The sequence below is a fragment of the Agelaius tricolor genome, unplaced genomic scaffold (genome assembly GCF_023055355.1).
Source record: "Agelaius tricolor isolate 1412-34295 unplaced genomic scaffold, bAgeTri1.0.p SCAF_5, whole genome shotgun sequence".
NCBI classification, from domain to species: Eukaryota; Metazoa; Chordata; class Aves; order Passeriformes; family Icteridae; genus Agelaius; species Agelaius tricolor.
This window is the reverse complement of record NW_027269265.1, coordinates 10,518,837-10,534,695: the sequence shown is the minus strand read 5'-3', so window position 1 is coordinate 10,534,695 and position 15,859 is coordinate 10,518,837. Positions and strand designations below refer to the sequence as shown.

Here is a 15,859-nt window from a genome sequence, read left to right as displayed (position 1 = left end):
GCTTAGCATGAAGTCCATATTAGGCTGCTTAAGGTTCTGACCATAAACCACAGAAAAAATTCCTCCACAGAAAGTATCCTTTAAATCCAGGAGCTTGCATTTAAAATAGATTTTTTAAGTCCCTACACTGCTGTGAGAGCTTGGAGAGGAGTTGAAATGCTGTCCTTACCACACCTTTCTTGCAAGAGAATTGCAAACTGGACTCAATTCTCCATTCCATTACTATAAAGATTAAATCAAAAACTTGAGGATTTTCATCAGCTGAAGACAGTTTGTATTAATCATTACAAGCTGCACTGATTCAAAACCATGCACTGTGCCACAATGATTTCAGGGGTATGAATTTAAGGGGTGATTTTTCCACATGTCATCTAGACTGTTTCAAATATGTTAATTTATATTTCTGGGTTTAATGCCTGCAGTTTCTTCCAAGATTTTCTACATTTTCATGATAGTAAAATTCCACTAGTTTCCTTCTTGGAAACCACGTGAATGTTATGTTGTTCTGGCTCTTTTATCAGTGCTGAATTCCACCAGCATGTTATCACAAAGCTGTTTGATTCATTAGTAACAATAGGGAGGAGGAAATAAATACATTTCATTTGGAAAGAGAAACAGAAATTCCAGCAGTGGTCACACATTTGAGCTGCTGCCAGTAGGAAATACTGAGGTTGCAAAATACAGTGTTTTCCCAGCTCGTGAACAAAGTTGAAATCTGAGAGGCTTTATACACATTCCATTTTGACCTTAATTTTTAATTGGCTGAAGTTAAAATGTTTCATTTGGAATGTTATAGCTGCACAGTATATGAATACAAAATGGAGTAAGAGGGTCAGTACTGAGAGAAGAATTCCAGGCATGCTGAAACCCTTCAGCAATATTTTCCCATGAAAATTCCAACACAATATGTTTATGTTTCACTTCATCAGCATTTTTCCAAGCCTATCTCTAACAAAAACCATTTCCCTAGACTTCTCTGTGGAAGGAAATTAGATGTCAAAGTGCCAGTCCTGAAGGCAAGACTCCCTGCAGTACACAGATTTTGAACACACTTACAATTGCAGATCGTGCCCTAAACTGTGGCAGCATGATGTGTGGGAATTGCTGTGTTTTCCCAGAAAGCCTCTTTCAAGGGAATACAATACAAGCCTGTGGAAAGCAGGGAGTGACTGCAGGGATGGACTGACATCCTGAGGCTAGGACCAACTCTTATTCCATGCACCACTTGACCCACTCAATCAAGGGAATGTCAGGCACTCTCCAGGATGAGAGTGCCCCAGGGCACGGTCCACCCAAGCACTGCAGCACCAACAACCCCCATGGCTCTGTGTCCTGCCTTCCCTCACCCGCAACCCAGGGCAAGCAGAGGCAGAGCAGGCCATGGCCTCCAGCAGCAGGCAGCCAGGAGGGCTGTGCAGGGACAGCAGGGTGGGGAGGGCCACTCTGACCGAGGTGCTGAGCAAAGCAGCAGCAGGAAGTGATGCCCCAAGAATCCATTGTCACCCACTCTGCACCCCTGCCCACAATGGCTTTGTGTAGCCATGATATTGTCTGAAAAATCCTTTCCTTAGGATTTTTTCTCCTGAGAAGCTGAGAGGCCTCAGGAACAAAATGTAAACAATGATTATCTGCTGCTGTGGAATGCAACAGGTGGATCTGTGATTGGTCTCATGTGGTTGTTTCTAATTAATGGCCAATCACAGTCCAGCTGTCTGGACCGTCTCGGTCAGTCACAAGCCTTTTTTATAATTTCTTTTCTATCCTTAGCTAGCCTTCTGATGAAATCCTTCTTCTATTCTTTTAGTATAGTTTTAATATAATATATATCATAAAATACTAAAGCCTTCTGAAGCATAGAGTCAACATTCTTGTCTCTTCCCTCATCCAAAGACCCCTGCGAACACCGTCACAGCTTTGGGTTGAGGGATGTTGTCTCTGAGGGGAATGCACTCCTGCAGGAGGGGACATGGCACAAGGGAGCTGCCCAGAGGCCACCAGCAGCCTGCTTTTCTGTGCCTTAACAGCACACACAGCGTGTACAGGTCTCTCCCCTCTGTCTCTAATGCTGTGTTACTGCTCAGGCTGAAATTCTGCAGTTAGAAGATGGGGATGATTTGAGTCTCTAGGAATCATCTACCACAGGGCTCCCATGGATGCTGTTATGCTGAGACAGGCAAAGCTCACAGGGAAGCTGCACCTTCACATTAAAATGTTGAGATCAAACTAGAACAGAGGTTTTTCACGAAGAGTTTACATATTGCAAAGGGGATTGTTTGCTGTCCAAACCCATTGGTTTGGGCAAAGGAACTGGTGCACAGCCACATTTTATCTGCTCCTTCCATGGGCTCCTGAGCTGCCCACCCAAGGGGAGCCATACCAAGGAAAGAAGGGCAATAGGAAACCAGAAGAACACAGGGCCAAGAACAAGGACAGTTCTCTTCTGAACAAACTCCTTTGTCAGGTGTACAAAATGACTTTCTTCTCCCTCCAAAGCCACTTCTTGGAAGCCAGCCCTCTCCTTCTTCCTGGTGTTTCAATGCCTCCATTTATCCACAGTGGGATTTTCCTAGCAGGGTCATTTTCCCTGCCATGACCTTTACTATGCTTACTGTGAAAGAGAAGCCATTTGTCTCCTAGGAACATCCCCAGCATTCAGGAGTTTCCCTCATTTCCTGGATCTCCTAGAAAAGTCCACAGCCTCCCCACATCACTGAGAGTCTGTCTTCCTATCTCAGAAAAACTGTAACTCCTTTGTCTTTGGGATTTTACATTAAACAAGTGAATATCTTGGAGAAATTTTTATATTGTTTCCCTGTTGACTTTACTCTTTATCTTGCTATTTCCCAATTCTTCTGCCTACAGAGATAAAATCTCTTCATAACAAGTGGATTGTGTGCCTGACTTGAACAATCGGTGTTTGGTCTTCATGCTAATCAGATGAAGTCAGACTATTAGCACTACAAATTAAATGACTTTGCAAGAGTCCAATTACATTAATATTCCAACTCCAGCAATGCAGTGATGCCCCTGCTTGCTTTGCAGGGACATTACATGAGCACAGTCATGCATAGACAATGGAAACTTTGTGTTCAGTAGCATCTGTTATATGAAATACACTTGGTCCTAAGAGGCAGGTGGATTGCAGTATCTGGAGAGGTTTTTCACTTCCCTCTTTTGTTTCCAGAGCATGCTACTTTCCACTGCTTTGAACCAAAGGCATGAAACATGGCAGAAAGGAATATTAATTATGATGATAAAATTGCAGAATATGGCACAGAAAGATGTTGGATTCCCAGGATGCAAAACCACTCTGTGAAGCTGTATTGCAGTCAGACAAGGCGTTCCTCCACTCACCTCCACTCACACACAGCACCTTTGATTTCATTAGCAATCAAAGAAGAGCAAGTCTATATTCCAAGCAAGATAGGTTTTTTTTGGAGAGATACAAAACAAACAAACCAACAAAGAAACAAAAGTGCCTTCTCCTCACATTTGACATTGCAGCTGGTGTTGCCACCACAGTTGTGTGCAAGAGGTGACTTTGCCTACTGTGCACAGTCAGATGTTTATCATCTGTGAAAAACATACATTAATTCTTATTTCCTAAGGATAACTCCACTTCCTAAGGAAACAAGACAACACAGCCAGAGGTTGCATGTATCTCTGTATTCATGTGATCCCCTGCCCTAAGGCACAAGAGTGGATTTTAAATCAGTTTTAACCAGTATTAAAGCCAGTTTTAACCAAACTGAGAGGAGGTGGCTCAAACAAAATAGTTCATCCTTACAGACTTCATAAACATACACATCTGAGGAGAGGATAGACCTTCAGTGCCCCTCTAAGGAAGGGAACACAGCATGAACTCAGCCTTTATTTGATATCAGAGGCTCCACCCGGCAGCACAGTCTGAAGGTACACAAACACTCTTTCCTTGCCTCTGGTGCTCACCAAATCCCCTGTACCCTCCAGATAACCTGTGTGCATGTGCAAATAAAGCAGCACAAATATTTAATACAGGCAGCCTCTCCTGTAGCAACAGATGGAACAGAGTTCCTTCCCTAGAGTCATTCCCAGCCCCAAGCTGCAACCTCTCCCTGCCTGAGATCTGTGCTACCCCGAATATGTCACCAGTTTTGGAGCAAAAGGAAAAGAAGAAAGCTTCTTCCTTTCTCTTCCTGAGTGTGTTTGCTTGAGCAGCTTTTCTCTGCTCAGCCACGGATTTTTATCCCATTTTGGAAGAGTTAATCTGAAACTTCTGTCCTTCTCTGGATTTGTCTGAAACTGGAGGAATTTGGTTTATGAGGAGAGGACGGGCAGATGGGTTGACAGAGACACTGCATGGTCCCAGCACTTTCAGCAACCACACTAAAGTCCAAAGAATAAATTCCCCAAAGAATTGGATGCTGCTCCTTCCCCTGCTCTGAGCACTGAAACATAACATTCATTGAATGTGTTATAATAAAATTTTGCACTGCCTCTGTTTTCCCTCTGATTGTGAGGACCCCATTATGAACTGACCTCAATTTTAACTTAATTAGTAACCTACTTTGCTGTTCTTTTAGAACATTTTTAGCTAATTCCTGGGGATTTTGCCTAATTCTGTTTTTTCTTTTCAGAATGAAACAAGCATTTCTTTAGAGAAGATGCTTCCTCTTTTGACAAAAATGGCAATAGTAGTAATAATAAATAAAACACACAATCCCCAAAATTTTAAAGATGAACTGTAGAGATCCAAACAATAGAAGTGTTTGATGTGGCCCTAAAAAATCCTTGCATTGGGAATATCTTAATCCACATAGCAAGAGAAGACTGAAACAGTGCTTTTCAGAGTAGCAGCTTAGTCCTCAGCAAAGTTTTCTGCCACATAAAACACCACAGCCCTGCAGTCTGCCAGTCTGGTCACATTGAAGAGCTGTCAGCCAACAGCTTGGTTTCTAATCTTATGAGTTATCTGAAGTTATCCAAGGAAAACTCCAAGGGCAGCTTTGCCAGAGGAAATCTACAGCTTAGACACTCCTTGGCCTCCTAGGAATGGAAAGAGCTTTTAAAAAAATTTATCATGGATATTGTTTGCTAGTGTGATTACCTCAACCACTACCATGTCTCATTTCAGGATGATCCATTATTTTTTCCAGAGGTTTTTTTTTTTTTTTGCAAAGTTTGTATTATGAATATTCCATCTACATTTGGACAGACAAGCCTAAAATTTTGAGTCTCTTCACCTGCCTTAGATCAACAGGATTCCTCTATGCATTTTTACATCAATTCTTTCCAGCAATAAAAACTTTAAATTCAATTTCAGAGGAAACTTCCTACACACATCTGTACCCACAGCCCTACACAGAGCAGCATATGCAGAGATTTGGGACTGAAAATCCACATTACATCATTCACATGCTTCTTCTGCTGCCACAAGAGGCCAGTGATTGTGTAAATTCCAGTCTTCAGTGTTTCACTCCCAGTGCACTGACATGGCTCTACAGGCACATCTGCCAGACACCATCTGGAGGCTAAAAATCATATCTACAGATCAGCTGCCAGGACACCCTGAGTCCTCTGACAGGGGCCAGGCACATTTCAATACTGACAAAATATCAAAACTCCACTGGTTCTCCCCTCAACATCAACTGCAAATGTGTCTGGCTAAACTAAGGCAGGAATTCCCCATGCACTTGGACTGACACAGGAGCTATTGTATGGGACATATTGATATATTAACATATTTGAATAAATATATATTCTAATATTACCACATTGACATATAAATATGTAATGTAGTCATATATCAATATATTAATACATTTATTAGTATGGAGTGGAGTATATTAACAACACTACTCAGGGCCCTCATCCTCATGGCTGAAGAGGTTATTTAGGAGAGGAGGTAGAAGAAAAGACATCAGCTTTTGTATAGACACTGAATCTTCAGAAATGCCTGGCACAAAGTGTTTCCTATTGTCACTTCTGGACAACCTGAGCAAGATCTCCATTCCCACCCCACACTTAGCAGCAATCTGGTTTAGCCACTAGCCCTGGTAAAGCTCAGTGTATCCAATATGCCAAATCACACTGTTAAAATGTCTATTGTGAAAGACTTTTGCAATATTAGCACAGGAGCTTGCTAGCTACAGTGAGGGACTTGCTGCAGCAAGAGGCACCCAAAAGGGTCCTAGGAGAGAGCCAATCATCCTCTGAAACTACTGAAGAAAAATACCCTGGGGAGGAACTCTTCATGAGCACAAAGAGAAGCATTAAATTTTTATTAGCATCAGTTCAGGCTGAATAAAGTAGGCTTCCCAAACACATGGTGATAAAACATTTACACTACATCACTGGGTTTTCTTCCAAAACCAGAAAAGCATTTAGAAGAGAAATGGCACTAGAAAATTCAGCACTGTTTCATGATGTGGAAGCTGCCTGAGGGTTTTCAACATTTTCAGACCCATTCCTGTCTTACAGGAATGAAAAAAATACCAAGAAAACAAGAGGTGGGCAAAACCTGGGGAGGGAAGCATCAGAAACAGACAAGGTAAAGGAAAGGGAAGAGTATTTGTAATGCATGCATCTGCTGTCAGTATCAGGATGTATCCCATCTTTCCAATGCCTCCCACGTCTCAGCAGAGTAGAGGCAGTGCTATGTAAAGATCCAGAGACACCTCCCAGCTCCTGAGAGCAGCACAGCATCAACTGCCAGCACTCTGGCACTGCTCCCCTGCCGCCTCCTTCACAGCCACTCTGCTGCCTTCATCGCTCACAGAAAGATTCTCCCTGCAAAGGAGGAAGATGTGGTCCTCGAGGAACCAAAATTAGGTGACTTGGAAGGATGTTTCTAAATATTGAGCACATTAAAAAAGGAATGGCTATTTTTTCCCCATCATGGACAAGCACATTATCTGCACTGTTAGGACCTTAGATCTCCTGCACGTGTTATTTACTGGTGGTCAAGAGCCAAGAGCCATTCCTGAAAATGAATGAAAAAAGATCATTAAGGCCACATTGCAACAAAGGATATAAGTAACTGACAAATTTCTTTTGTTTCAAATTCAGCCTCTTAAGTGTACACATCTGTTTAGTGAGCAGGAAGGAGTGGTGCAGCGTGGTGTTTGTATGCTCCATGACTACACGACAACAAATGCCTTGGGGTCAATAACCTCTGAACATCACACAAACTGCAAACCAAGTTAGCACAGCTGATCTTGACACAGCACAGAATCACTGGACTTTCAGGCAGCTGCCTTGGAGCTTGTCTGGTTGAATAAATGGGTCAAAAATGGTATTTTCTGCAAAAGGTTTTAATGTGGAGTTTCCAAGCCCAGCAGTGGGTGTATGTTCACTGAGGTCTCCTTGGCTGCTACCCCACTCTTCACAGTTCAGCATACCTTACACATGTGGGCAAAACATGTAACATGGCAACAAAAACATAAGCTGTCATGCTCAAAACCTGTTTTACATCAGGAAAAAGATGACTGCACTGATTCTGTTGATGAGGACAAGAAGATGAACGGGGCACTCCCTATTCCTGGTTCCTATTAACCTTACCGTGGGTAACAATTTTGTCTACACAAAAGCAAGGCCAAATAGCTGCTAAATGTCTTCTGGATAAAAATGTCTATGGATCACATTTCATACTAGTGGGACCTCAATCCTTCATGTCTGCAACTGCCTTCCTCCTCCTTCTGCATATGTAAATACAATGGAGAAAAGACATATTAACATTTTCTTTCCTCTTCCTTCCCAGTCTCAAGGAGCCATCACAGCCAGATAAATCAGGAACTCCAAGATGGACTGCAATTTTATCTAAAACATATAATACAACAGATCTTCTGCAACTAGTTCCAAGAAGAAGCAGATGCACCTTGTAATTATTAATTTATTCTAACATTTTTGAAAGGAAGAGATGGGGAGAGATATTGATGTATATGGCAGGTACTGACTAATATTTAAGACCTTTGGCATTACCATATGCTCCTGGAAATAACTGCCAGTGCTACTGTCATTGATGACAGCATGTAAACGACTGTCTAATCTGCATATACAATTAAATAATTAGATGCCATATGTAAGAGCAGTTTTTTATAGGTGTGAAATCAGAGAAAAAGTTCAAACTTCATTTTATAATATGTTTCTAATATTGATTTTATAATATATGTTCTTACAAATCAGATCCTCTTGACCACAGATACAGATCTTCATTACTGAGGGCCCTATCTTAGGTTTAAAAAAAATCAAAAATCACAATTAATACCTCACATTATTAATTTTCCCCTGTGATGCATTGATTCAGTAATGCTTGCATTGAGCCTGCTGGCAGGATGCTACAGCTGCTGTCCACAAAATGCCTGTCAACTTCTGGAGCTCACTGTGAACAAAACAAGCCAGGGAAAAACCCATCCAACTGGAGGCCTGTCCACTGCATTCAATGAAGGCTTGATCTATTCTTATGAGCAGCTGACCTAGATTCTCTGCTTGAATGAGAGCATTTCCCAGAATCAAGGCTGCTCAGAGTCAGAAATTCATGTATCACTTATCATGAGAGATGGGAAAAATAAGGAAGAGGATATGATCTTAAGGGACAGCGATGGCATCCGTTTGCCTTAAAAACTTTATTAATGTCCCCACTGAACACTCCCTGACACACTTCTGCTCTCATTTCAGAGTCTGGAAAGGGCTACAGCCCTTCTGACAGCACAGGTGACAGGCCAGGCAGCCAGGCTCGTGGAGAGGTTGTGATGTGCCAAGGCTGTGGAGGACAGGAGCACACAGCCGGGTGACCAGGAGCACACAGCAGGGTGACAAGGAGCACACAGCAGGGTGGCCAGGAGCACACAGCAGGGTGGCCAGGAGCACACAGCAGGGTGGCCAGGCACACAGCAGGGTGGCCAGGAGCACACAGCAGGGTGACCAGGAGCACACAGCAGGGTTACCAGGAGCACACAGCAGGGTTACCAGGAGCACACAGCAGGGTGGCCAGGAGCACACAGCAGGGTTACCAGGAGCACACAGCAGGGTGGCCAGGAGCACACAGCAGGGTGACAGGAGCACACAGCAGGGTGACAGGAGCACACAGCAGTGTGGCCAGGAGAACACAGCAGGGTGACCAGGAGCACACAGCAGGGTTACCAGGAGCACACAGCAGGGTGACAAGGAGCACACAGCAGGGTGGCCAGGAGAACACAGCAGGGTGACAGGAGCACACAGCAGGGTTACCAGGAGCACACAGCAGGGTGACAGGAGCACACAGCAGGGTTACCAGGAGCACACAGCAGGGTGACAAGGAGCACACAGCAGGGTGGCCAGGAGCACACAGCAGGGTGACCAGGAGCACACAGCAGGGTGACAAGGAGCACATAGCAGGGTGACAAGGAGCACACAGCAGGGTGACCAGGAGCACACAGCAGGGTGACAAGGAGCACACAGCAGGGTGACAAGGAGCACACAGCAGGGTGGCCAGGAGCACACAGCAGTGTGGCCAGGAGCACACAGCAGGGTGGCCAGGAGCACACAGCAGGGTGGCCAGGAGCACACAGCAGTGTGGCCAGGAGCACACAGCAGGGTGGACAGGAGCACACAGCAGGCTGGCCAGGCACACAGCAGGGTTACCAGGAGAACACAGCAGTGTGGCCAGGAGCACACAGCAGGGTGGCCAGGAGCACACAGCAGGGTAACAAGGAGCACACAGCAGCATGGCCAGCTCGCTGCTCCCGAGGCACCTGCAGCTTCCCAGCCGCTCGGAGCAGCTCCTGCCAGCAGCGAGGCTGTGCTGGATCAGGGGCTGCTGGTTCACACCCCACCAGGCAGGAGGAAATGGGCCAGAGAGGGCTGCTGAGCCTGCACTGCCAGGGGGTGCTGGGATCCAGCTGCAGACTCAGCACATCATCACCCCTGGGAGCCCAGGGAGGCCCCAATAAGGCAATGCCCTGTCCTGCTGGTGAGCCATGCAGGACACTTCTCCTTCTGCCAGTTCTCCAACACAGGGGAGGCACATCCTGTGGCACTCAATAATGTGAAGATAATGGTAGGCTCAGGGGGGCAGAATGATGGGTCAGCCCTGGGGAAAGGACCTTTTCATCCAGCCTTTGCTGCTGATTCACTTTGTCCTCATCTCCCTGAGATCCTATCAGGCCTCTGCACATGCCCATCTCAGTATTCTTGCCTATTAACCAATAATACTCAAAAGACCAGTGATCTCCTAGGGTGATTTCCAGGAAATCCAAGGGTGTCCATCACTGTGAGGGATGCTATCTTGATACCAGCCCTTGATGGCAGCTGTCACTGTTGTCACTGCTGCTGAGCTGCCCACAGAGAGCAGTTCCAGGTCCAGGCCAGGACTTGAACAATATCCACTCAGAAGGGACAAGAAGGAGCTGGCAGACAGGGATGACTCTCTCATATGCCCCAAGGTACAGTTCCTGCCCCAGGGTTATGCTGCAGTCCTGGCCCCAAGGACAAGGACAGGGGCACACACTGAGTCTGTGGGGCAGGCAGGAGCTGGGCAGTCAAGGGTCATTTCTTTCAACACCAAAATGTTTCAATCTGTGCCACAGACAAAGACAGAAATCTAAACTGACATATACAAATTCAGGTCCACACATTACAGAATATCCATTCTCCAGACATGAACATCCCAGACTGAGGCTGCAGAAGAGAATTTCTGCTTATGTGTACCCTTGCTGACTGTACCACACAGGTGCAGCTTACACATCCAGCCCACCCAGAAGGCAAGTGGCTGCTGTTGGCCATGCTGCCAGTGAGCATTTCCTGAGCCCCTCTCCTCTGAAACCTCCAGAGGGGCCACCAAGAATCACAGAACCGTGGAATTTTGGAAGGGACCCACAAGGATCATCCTCCAAGGAGCCAGCTTCTGGCCCTGCACAGGAAATCCTCAAAAATCACACCATGTGCCTAAGAGTATTGCCCAAAGAAGAGACTATAAGAGCTGTTTGACAACCTCTCAATTCAGATCTGGTTCAGGAAATGCAAATACTCTGTCAGGCATGGGTTTTCCTCACCAACTTTTTTTTTTTTTCTTTTGCACGTGGGCAACCTGCAAACTAGGTCAGTATTATTCCTACCAAAACACTTGCTAAGGGTGTTATTTTTAGAAAAGCATGTGATTGTCTGACTTTTATTTATGAGCACACTGAAAGATCCACTGTATATTTTCCTGTCTGTCTTGTTTGGGGTGGTTTGTTTTTTTAGTTCTTTGGGTAGGTTGCTGAGATCTTGGGCCTCTTTTTAAAAGGCAGATTCAGACTTCTGAGAGACCTTGCAGGCTGCATGCCTTGGCCATCAGTGAAACAAAGCACAAGCACAAATGAGCAAATGAAACCAGACAAGAGCACAGAGAGAATATGAAAAAGCAAGATAGTGACACAGGTAACAAGGGATGAGGATATGGAGCAGAAAAGATGCCGAGGGTTATGGGAGATGGCGAATCAGGCAGAGTTGGATGGATAATAGGAAATCCATATCTTCACAACTCCTGAAAGGGTATACCCAAGATCTCAGCAATCAGACAAAAGTCAGCAGGAGAGCCCAGTTCAGTGAACAGAAAACCTGTCCAGAGATTCAAGTTTATTTTCTGAGAACTCTTCTTACCTCCTTGGGACAAGCAAAATCCTGCACCAGCTTTTCATTTGGCAGGTTAGTGGTCACAACCCTGACAGATATCCATCAGACAAGCAAACCAGGGGAGAGGGCCCCTACAGCCAGGTCCTTCTGTGTCCAGATCTCTACTTGCCTGGCTTTCACTCGGCTTGTCTGGGGAAGCCAGAGGTTTTGCCCAATGCTTAAGTCATCAGACTGTTCAAGTTATGAGGAGGTGAGTCCTTCCACTAAATGCATGGCCAGTGTGAAGTGTACACCTCTGTGGATATTCCAAATTGCTTCTATAAGCAGAAAAATACACAGGAGTAGGCAGAGTCCTTCCTCTCAAATGAATGCAGATTTCTAAAATAGGCCAGTCAAGCAGCACACCAGTACTGCCTCATTGTCTTCCTCAGCAGCAGAAGGAATTCAGAATGAGTAGCTCAGGCACTGATATGCGTGTGTCAGAACTGATGAACCACTACCTGAATTTCCAGAAATTAACCACAACAAAGAATGTCAGGAACCCATCTCCAGGCCCAAGGGTCTTCTGACTTTCCACTCTTATGAAAAAACCAGATGTATATGATCTGTGAGGGCATGGGGTCAGCTGTAGGGCTGATGGCTCATGGCCATGATGGGCTGCAGATTGTTGCTTGCTAGGGTGAGTCACCTCAGCAGGAGGGAAGTTCCACATAGAATCCTCTTTGCCGACCTCCCCAGAACACCACCACCAGCCCAGAACTTCTGCACAGCTGGGAAACACCTCTGCTTCTTGGTTTCAAAGCTGCACAAGGAACATCAGAATGTGCTGCTGAAAGGATGAAAGCATGGGGATGATCTTCTCCTGCCACAGAAACAGGGAAGAGGTTGAGCTGGCTGGGAGAGTCTGGTGTTTGCTGACACCTTTTCTGTCTCTGTCTCTTGCCCAAGAGCTGCTACCCCAGAATAAGGGGGTCTCAAGTGCCTCTTTGGCAATCCACCAACACATTGCAGACACTAAAATTCATTAAAGTTACTTTTGTCTGTCCTTGGAAATTGATCTAAAGCCTGAAGCTCCCTGCCCAAGCATCCTGCCTCCTTCAGGTAACAGCTGGCACCATCCAGGTACCTGCAAAAGGAAACAAGAACTTCGAAAGAAGCAACACAGGCAAAGACAACTGGAACAGACCCAATTCACCTTCCAAACCCTAAATAACATTTCTTCCTCCAGCAAGACCATGCTGCCACAGTGCACCAGGTACAGCCTGCAGATGGAGTTCCACAAACTACATCTTCCATGCAGGGCAGACACCAGCAGGTTCTCCTGCAAAGAGAAGCAGCTCAAATGAACAGGGAAAGGACAGGCCTGTTACACATGGCATAGTATGGGAACTCAACTCTGAGTCTAAGACATAGAGAGGAATAATGACACTCAGGGATGCTCAGGGGTGTTTTAAGAACATGGGGCATATTCTGAAAGATGGGATGGCCTGGGTGATACAAGCTGGCTGGAGGCTTAGCCATGCTTCACTACCCCATCAACTAACATTGATATGCCACATGTTTCTCCCAGGAAAATCACTGGTTTAGGGCAAACATTATGATGACAGCTTCTTACACCCCAAATTTTCCCAATTTTTGTTCCATCCCTCATATAATACTCACATACAGATGACTTCAGCTGCCTATAACCTGCAATAGCTCACATGTGATGTTGCACTGAATTTTCTCTAACCATATTTTGGGGGGAATCAGTTAATCCACATATACTTAATCAGTCACTGACACATGCATTCTCTGTCTTATTATCTTGCCTTGAAAAAGAACTGAAAGCAGCAATTATTCACTGCACTCATTAGCAGCAAAACCAGATTTCCAGACATTTCAGTCACACTCCTGAAATTACGCAGTTGGTGGTTGGTGCCAGGGTCCCATTTAGCTCAAGAGCCCTTTGTAACAAAAACAAACAATAGCTTCTTCTTCATTTAGCTGGCTTCCCTTAAGAGGAAGAACTCATGTTACAAAGGAAGGGCTACATAATCGTGTTTTACTAGCTCAAGGTACACAAGACTTTCATGAGTATCTTAGACATTTCAGTATTCAAAACACCCATGAAAGTTATGAGTAGCCCAAAGGAAAACAGTCTGATCTTGGTAACAGAAGAAGTACCAATGAGTGCAGGACAATAGTCACAGGCCAACAAAAAGCAGAAGGAAAGGTGCAATGGGAGCTGGGTTATCAGCTGTGCTGTAACAGGAGAGCTGGTGCAGACCTGCTCTGTGTCCCACCAGCACTGTGAATGATGTCTCTGAAGATCACAGAGCCACCCCAGAAGCTGAAGGTGTTGCAGAGGTGAGAAATGCAACTCCTCTATTCCTGCTAAACAGAAAACACCAGTTGTCTCCTCCTCTCACCAAAATAATGTTCCCCTCACTCTACTTTTCCTCATGGGAATGTTCATGTGTCATTCCAGTAAAAAGCTGCTGGGAGAGCAAGTTCAAAATCACATCAGACTCATTCTTTAAATAGCCCTTTTTCCTTTCCCTTTTTTACAAGCATGAAATGAAGACATGTCTTTCTCAGAGAGGGTAATTATTTATTAAGAATGGCCTGCCAGCACCATGAATTTAACATGACAGAAGGTCCATCCTACAGTATATTTAAACCTCTCCTCGTTAGTCATCGGAACTCTGATCCTTCAGCCAGAAGATGTGGCACATCCCACCAGGAGTCCTGGCACAGGGACTGACTAGTGTTATTCACAGGCCTATTCCTTCTCCCTGCTGACCACCCCTGAAACACAGCCTGCCCTGAGGCCTTGCCTTGGAGGAGACAGATCTGCTGCATCAGCTCCTGCCCGCAATGTGTGCCACTGAAACACACCCCAAGCAGGCTGTTTGGAATACACAGATGTGAGCAGAGATTTGGCAGGTCTAGCAGAGCATCCTATCTGCTGCAAGGCCTCTGGAGGTCACAGATAAGCAAACCCAGGCAAGGGCAATGCTGGGGGCATAGATATACAAGCAAAACAAGACAGGCAGAACATCACACATGTCCTTTCATTCTAGATGATTTTGCTTCTAGTGCAGAACTCAGTTGATGGCTCTAGGGTTATGCTTGGTAACGAGTGTCCAGAAAGCCCAGATTTTACAGTAAACTAAATGTATTCAATTCTCAATTAGCTATGGAAGATTAGCTGGGTTGAGGATTAACCAGACACTCCTTCCCCATAGCAACCACAGCTACAGCACCACATATGGAACTCAAGCCCCACTTTCACCCCAGTAGCTTAAAGCTGTTCCTACTCAGGACAGAAACTGCCAGGTTTCCTACAATCCTTTCACCTGTAGGTGAAAGATAAGACCTGAATCAAATCTTATCCTCTAAATACCATATAGCCTGTACAAGCCAGGATCTGTTTCATCTAGGTTTTATCTAGGCTACTCCATCCCACATTTTCTTCAATGGCCGAAAGCTGATGACATTTACATGAACCAGCCAACATTAAAACAAGAACACACCATGTAGCCTGCAAAAGCTGTCCCAAGCATTAGGCAGCTGGTGTGCTGACACCATTGCCTATGTGCTGAGTAATGATGTCCCACTATTTCTTTGTGCTCCCTTACCCATCTCTTTCCATCTGTTTTTCCTTGGCATCCATTTGGATCATATGCTGCTCAAAGCAGGGCTTTCTGTCACCTAGGAGATAATCTGTGACAGGGCACTGCAAAAATCAGTCTGATTGATTCATGTGAGTAATTAGTGAACTGGAGTCAGCACTGTACAAGGACATGTGTATGAATGGGTTAAGCATGGTGTGTCTGGATGGAAAACGTGACTCATAAGTGTTACTAACATTATTTCTTTCTCATGTCCAGAAACCTAAGTAAGAAATGGGGGAAATGGAGTGGGTAGAAAAAGACAGCAGGCTGGCGGGCAAGTATCTCTGAAATACAACTGCACTGAGTTACGGGCACTTAGATCAGATGCTGAGAAGAGCAGAGCATTTGCTACTCCTACACACAGCCCCATTTCTTCTCTCACAGCTATTAACTTCTCAGGCTTCTCCGTTTTGTTTTTGCTTCATCTTTCACATACACAGCCCAAGACTTGGATCTTATCTTCACGTATCCCAGTGACTTCCTGGCATGTCATGTGCAGGCACAGCTACTCCCACACATTGAGGCATCTCTTTCTCTGCCTTCTGTACATGATGATAGTGCAACTACTCTGGTCACCAGGACAACAGTCACAGCCTGTCAAACTGATAAGAAGTTGGTTGGTTGGGTTC

General features: G+C 45.2%; 1 long non-coding RNA gene across 1 annotated transcript; it reads right to left on the bottom strand.

Annotated features, from left to right (window-relative positions):
* Positions 1–6,243: 6,243 nt before the first annotated feature.
* LOC139590659 (uncharacterized) lies at positions 6,244–12,897 on the bottom strand. Its single transcript, XR_011679389.1, has 2 exons — positions 12,767–12,897; positions 6,244–6,961 (listed from the first exon to the last, which is right to left on the bottom strand). It is a non-coding gene; the product is annotated as an uncharacterized lncRNA (long non-coding RNA).
* Between the last annotated feature and the right edge of the window lie 2,962 nt (positions 12,898–15,859).